We start from the raw sequence: 7,294 nt of genomic DNA on the forward strand, positions 1-7,294 counted from the left end.
ACTGAATGTACCATGGACTGCCAGGAAAACAAACAGATTCATCTTGGAGAGGATTTAACCAAGCTACTCCTTGAAGGCAAGGATTCTGGGGCTTCGTCTGACAAGACATGTTACACTGGCTAAATCAATCTGCTGTTAATGATATCTCCAAAGATCTAAAGAGCAATGGTGTCTGTTTAAAGACTAAGGTGCTGCAATCCTTGATATTCTCAATTTCTAGATGCTTCCTATGCATGTAGAAGTTGGACAATTAATAAGGAAGATAGAAGAATCAATGACTTTGAATTGTGGTATTGGAGGAAAGTATTAACTATCCCATGGATTGCCAAAAGAATAAATAATTCAATCTCAGAGGAAGTAAAACTTGGGTGCTCCTTAGAGTGAAGAACATTGAAAATTTGTTTTACATACTTCTGGCAGGTTGTCAGGAGGGATTAGACGTTGGAAAAAGACATGGTAGAAAAACTGGAAGGTCAGAGAAAGAGAAGAAGAACCTCAGTGACTGTAACAGTGGGCTTGAACATGTTAAATCTGGTGAGGAATCAGTGACTATGGCAAGGTTCAGATATGTTGTTCACAGGATTGTTATGAGTCAGAGTTGCCTTAATGACAGTCACAAAACAGAGAGGAACAGCCTTTGGGTTAGCAGTGCACCTTCCTATGACCTAGGACATTGGAGCTCCCACATAAAATATGATGTGAAAAAAAATAGATCACAGAGTAAAACATGTTTTGCAATAAATATATATTTTTAAACAAAACCTTCATATGTTCATGGAAAAGGTGTTACTGTCTAAATTATTGGCTTTATGTCAGACAATTTTGCAGAAGGAAATATTAGATCGTGAATAAGAAAATCCCGTAGGAAGAACACATGTAGGGCCTAGGAGGATTATAAATATGTGTCTCTATGAGCAACAAATGCTCAGAGTTTTTCAAAGGCTGTTTCTCATGGGGATAGGTTTTTTCCAGGAATAATTCACTCATTGCTGTCCAGTTGAAACTGACTCAGCTGATTCTTCAGCCAGTGGCCTGGTTTTATCTAGTCTTCTTTGACTTCTGAAAAACACCTTAGTTATCATATCCTTTAGATGTCAAGAAAATACCCTTTCTAATGTCAAGCCTTTGATGCTTCTTTTACCTTTGTTTGTTTTAGCAAAGGCTTAGCTAGATGTATTTCAGAAGGTGTATGTATGCTGTTGTTATGTGCCGTCAAGTCGCTTGCGACTCATAGCAACCCTATTTACAACAGCCCTAAACCCTGCTCTATCCTGTGCCAATCGCACTGCTCCCTATGTATGTATGCTAGAATGCTAGAATTTCTATTTGTGTGTGTATGTGTGTGGAGTGTGAGAAAAACCAAGTTCTTTTGATTTTTCTTTCTTACCCTTCTAATTCTCTAGATCATATAAGCAGTCCCTTTTGAGTCTTCTTTTTACTTTCCTAATTTCCTGAATAGAACATGTTTCATTTCTGTTGTTCACCACACGGTTAAGTCATAGTTGACTTGATGGTATGTTAATGCAACAGTTCCCTAGATTAGAGTAAAAGCGTGTTTATACACAGAGTTGCAAAAACTGTCACCACTGAGAAAGAGCATAGGATTCAGGAAAATGAAAAGTTTGTATTGTGTGCAGTTGAGTTAGAATCAAGTCATAGCTGATCCTCCATTAGGTTTTCAGAGGAAGTAAACTGAACAAAAGCAGATTGTCTATTTTCCACTCTCGGAGTTAGCGGATTCGAACTGCTTACAACTGTTGTTGTTTTTAAGTGCCAACTGGTACAACTCATAGTAATCTAATGAATAACAGGCCTGAGTCCTGTCCTATCCTGTACTATTCTCATCAACTCTGATACACTTGAGTCCATTGATTATGTGTTCAACAGAAAGAAATACTATGTAATAGTATGTTATCCTCAAAGTTGTTGTAGTCATTTTATCTGTCTATCATGATGAAGGTCTTCCTCTTATTTCTGGTAGTTAGCGTATCATTAATCACTTGCTAAAATGGAAATTAATCATTGCTAAAGGAAATGTCAATGTTTTGAACCTACCAGCTGCTTTGGAGAAAGAAGAGAGTTAATCCACTCCTAGAAGGATTTACAGCCTTTGGAAATCAGTGGAGACTTTCTATGAGTTGAAATAAATTCAATTGAAGTGCCCTATTGTAGCTTATATCACAGTTTTTAATCTCATTAAAGATGATTGGACAATCTGCCTTGAGATCTACCTATAATTAAAATTCTAATCGGGATGGGTGTGTCAGAGGCGGTGCGGTTGGCGCAGAATAGAGCAGGGTTTAAGGCTGTTGTGCATAGGGTCGCTATGAGTTGGAAATGACTCGACGGCACATAACAACAACAACAACTCTGGATTCTGCTTATAACCAAATTGCATATACTGAACTATATAATAATTAGATTAGTTTCACAAAGAAAGCACTACTTTAATGCTTAGCTTAAAAAAAAACCCCAACCAACAAATAATAGATACATGAATAACAGATCTTCTAAAAAAAATATTTGATTACTCATCAATTATTTCAGAATCCAGAGTAACAAGTGCAATTGCACTCTTTAAATTGTTTTGTGGGTTTCAACCACTGACTATTTATTTCTTTTTTAAAATTTCTGATCAGTTGGGTTCTAGATCTCTAAAGAAAGATTTTTGTAAAGTACAGAAAATAACAGATTTAAAAGACTAGCAGGTTTCATTATAATATACATTATCAACAATATTGACCTCAGACTCTAATTTGAGCTTAAAAATGAAACAAGAGGAATTGGAGGGAAAAGAGAATATTCAAAAGGAAAAAATTTTATTTTGGAAAGGTTGTAGGAACCAAAATATTTTAAAATAAGAAAAATATTTAAATGATGACTACCAAAGATGGGAAAGGAACGAGAAAGAAAAAAATTGGATGAAAGGAGAGGCAATATATATAATGAGAGGTTGATCAGACATTGTAATTCATTAGTTGCACTTATCAATTTTAATTAGTGTTACAAAAAACAATATATATGAGTGATTGGGTGAAAAAAATCCATATTGTTTATAAAGGTTCACTCAAATAACATAAGCACATACTTAAAAAAAATCCCTTTAAGAAAGAAAACAATCTGTTCTCCTACTGGAATTTTACCATTAGAGTTACAATAAAAAATAAAATTTAAAATAATGTCAAAATAACCCTAGAATTTTAAAGTTAGAAGGCCCACCCTTCAAATCAAGAAGTGTTGAATAAAAATCACTTTAAATCTCAACTCCTCACAGCACAATCAAAAAAAGATTTTTAGAAATGTTCCTTATAAATTTAAGTTTTTACTACTACTCTTTATTGAGTTTATAATTGTTACACATTTTTAAGGAGTGGCTGCAGGGAGTGACTATATTTAATTTTCAAGTCACACATAGCCAGCAAACACACCTGGAAATAACACTTCTAGGAAGGAATGTTTCTTTAAAGGCACAGGGGGAATTAGCACCTACTGAGTAGGCAGGGAAATAACTACGAATTGTTTATTTCTTTTCCTTTTAGTTTAACATGAATATAAGGAGCTATTGGTTCTTCATTCAGTTTGATGCTTAGAATGGAAAATAGAGACTTTGAAGAAACTTCAGCAGAAAATTCCAAAGGGACAAAAAAGCCAAGAACCCCACATGAGTTCTTGAGCTTTAGTGTAGGTAATCTAACTAACATTGTTGTTGTTATTGTTGTTATGTACCGTCTAGTAGCTTGCAACTCATAGCGACCTTATGTACAACAGCCCTAAACTCTGCTCTGTCCTGTGCCAAGAGCACCGTCTCCGACACACCCATCCTGATTATCCCAACCACTGAATCAATCCACCTCATAGGGGGCCTTCCCCTTCTGCACTGGGGCCTCCACCCTACCAAGCATGATGTCCCTCTCCAAGGACCTTTCCCTCCTTGCAACATGTCCAAAGTGTGTCAGACGGAGCCTTAGAATCCTTGCCTCCAAGGAGCAGCCCAGTTTGACCCTTTCCAGGATGAATCTGTTTGTTTTCCTAGCAGCCCATGGTACCCTCAATACTCTTCTCCAGCACCACAGCTCAAAGGCATCAATTCCAAGTCATATATTCTAGTTGCTCTAATCCAGCAAGTTTGGGGCATGACCTAGTAGATTGTATGTTTGACAAGAACCCTCAGATGATTCTAAAAAGCTAAAAATGTTGTTGTCATTTGCTGTCAAGTTGCCTGACACTCATAGTGACCCTAAGTAAGACAGCCTTGAACCCTGACCTATTCTGAACCCATCTTCACTTACCCCTATTACTCCAGTCATGAAGTCAACCCATTTCATCGACATTGCTGTCCCTCTACCCTCTAAAGCATCTTCCTTCCTGTGCTGTCCCTCCACCCTTTGAAGCATGATGTCCTTCTCCAAGGACTGATTCCTTCTTGCAACATGTCAAACGTATGTCAGACAGAGCTGTAGAATCCTTGCCTCCAAGGAGTAGCCTGGTTTCTCCCTCTCCAAGATGAATCTGTTTGTTCTCTTAACAGTCCATACTCTTCTCCAGCACCACAGCTTAAAGACATCAATTCTTCTTCCATCATCCCTAGTCATTGTCCAGCTTTCTGATGCATAGCACCTCTACACTTTGAGAAAAGGCTTTTTATAGTTCCCTGTATTAAAAGGCTTGAAATGTAACTAGTGGATGGATAAAGGATTTGAAATTCTAAACCAGGAATTTGAAGAATGCTTTCCCTGAAATATATGTATATGAAGGTTGGGCAATGAATAAGAAATGCAGTCAGAGCAGTGATTATGAGCATGGTGCAGAATCATAAAGAGTTTTATTGTGTTGTACAGAACAAAGCAGTTCACTATTGAGTTGTAACTGACTTAATGGCAAGTAACATAAAGATCAACATGGAGATCCTGTGTCCAAAGGATCTGTCAAATGCCGATTCTCTGAAACAGTAGTGAGATCTTCCCAGTGGCTGTGAGATTGGTCCTTACATAAATTTAACAAGATGGTAAACCCAACCAGTCCTATAGATGGTACAATATACAATACACAAAGAGGATCAATACAATCAGGTAGATTTTGAAACCACTATTGCAAGACTGTGGCACCACCAATCATTTCATGGAAGTAAGAAAGGCATTAAAAGTGATTCATTGCCCTGCAATTAGATATTCTGAAGAGAGAGTAAAGCTTCAGGGTCAACAAACTAAACTGTTCCAGAAGTTACTTTTAGACTAGTGGTAAAAGCTAAAGAATGAAGACTGTAAATAAACATAATTTACAGTGCCTTATCCAAACACCTGAATTACTGGCTCCTGCTATATATAGATTTATCCTCTGTGCTGGAAGAAAATCTGTTAAGCCCTTTCATATTTTTTAGTAACTTTAAAAATAATAGAAACCTTCTGAACACAGTGAGTCCAGTAATTATAAAAGTCCAGTCTAATAAAATTATTAACAATTCAATCTTCTTTGAAAAGTAAGTCTTCACCTTAAAGTGCTCTCTGCTTCCTAATCAACGCTCCTTTGTCACTGCAAAATAGAATGTGGAAGTGTCTTAGGTGTTTCTCACTCACCATACCCTTTTATCTCAGCTATTATTACTAATTCTGCCAAGTACAGGGAGGAAGCATCAAAGTAATGATTTCTTAGATTAACTTCTTTTTGTTGTTGTTACATGCTGTCAAGTCACCTGAGACTCATAGTGACCCTATGTACAAGAGGCTCATGTACAGCACTAAAACCTGCTCTATCCTGTGCTAATCTTATTGTCTCTGATATATCTACTCCATTACCCCAATCACTGAATCAATCCATCTCATCGAGAGTCTTCCTCTCTTGCACTGTCCCTCCACGCTCCCAAGCATGATGTGCCTCTGCAAGGACTGGTTCCACCTTGAAACATGTCCAAAGTATGTCAGACAAAGCTTCAGAATCCTTGCCTCCAAGGAGCAGCTTGGTCTCACTTTCTCTAGGACGAACTTGTTTGTTCTCCTAGCAGTCCATGGTATATTCAATGCTCTTCTCCAGCACCACAGCTCAAAGGCACTAATTCTCCTTCTATCATCCCTAGTCATTGTCTAGCTTTCTGATGACATCTCTGTGCTTCAATACTTTGAAGAGGTCTTTGACAGCAGACTTCTCCAATGCAATTTGTCTTTTTATTTCCTGGCTGCTGGTATACCAAGAGTGTTAACAATCAAGCAGTTCACAATCTCAATCTCTTCACCATCTATCATGATGCTACTAATTGGCCTGGTGGTGACAATCTTTGTTTTTTTGATGTTGAGCATCAATCCTCATTTAAGGCTGCAGTCCTTGACCTTCTACAGCAAGTGCTTCAGGTCCTCCTCAGTTTCAGCAAGCAAGGTTTGTCAGCTGCATAATGCAAATTGTTGATGGGTCTTTTCTCCAATCCTGATGCCACATTTCTCCTCATTGAGCCCAGCCTCCTTGATAATCTGTTCCGCATATAGATTAAAAAGGTATGGAGATAGGACACATCTCTGGTGTACAACCTTCCCAATTATTTTGAACCAAGCCATATTTCCTTGCTCTGTTCTGACAATTGCCTGCCTTACAGTTCATAAATCATGCTTATCTGAAAATGCCTTTGTTTGGTAGGATTCTTGATTCTCTGGAGACACATCAACCACTCCTTCTCTGTGACTTCAAGGAATTAGACAATTCGTTCCTCTTCTTAGCCCAGGTTTTCAGTCAGCCTCTTTAAGTGGCCCTCCTTGGTCAAAGTCAAAATAGCTCCAGTTTTTTGACTCTGCAAATCTGATTCACAGAATATTCACTCACTCATCTTTTTATTTGATAAGTTTGGGATACAGGTGTGGATTTCAAAATACTACAGGCTTTTTTTGTGTTGCCGAAGCAGTGTACTGGTTTATTTTACCCTCTAGATTTTCTGTACTGAAGTTAGGACAATTTTGCCTGCCATGCTTACAAGATCTCCAATGGACTTTGCAGAAGATTCTCTTTTGATATGCCAATTAAAATAAGTGGCATCTCCCTGCCCATGTTCCCTTTCAGTGAGTATATAATAGAACTTAAAGAACATGGCATGGCCTCTCCAATGTGTAATTATCAGAAACTATTTAGAATGGTAGAAATCATCTTCTTCTACAACAACCAGAGCCAAAGAAGAAGAAATAGATGATTTCTACCAACTTTTACAGTCGAAGATAGATCGAACATGCAATCAAGATGCATTGATAATAATGGGTGACTGGAATGCAAAAGTTGGAAATAGTGAAGAAGAATTAGTAGTCGGAAAACATGGGCTTGG

The sequence above is a fragment of the Elephantulus edwardii genome, unplaced genomic scaffold (genome assembly GCF_000299155.1).
Source record: "Elephantulus edwardii isolate Elephantulus edwardi_28Jun2011 unplaced genomic scaffold, EleEdw1.0 scaffold00143, whole genome shotgun sequence".
Classification (NCBI taxonomy): Eukaryota; Metazoa; Chordata; class Mammalia; order Macroscelidea; family Macroscelididae; genus Elephantulus; species Elephantulus edwardii.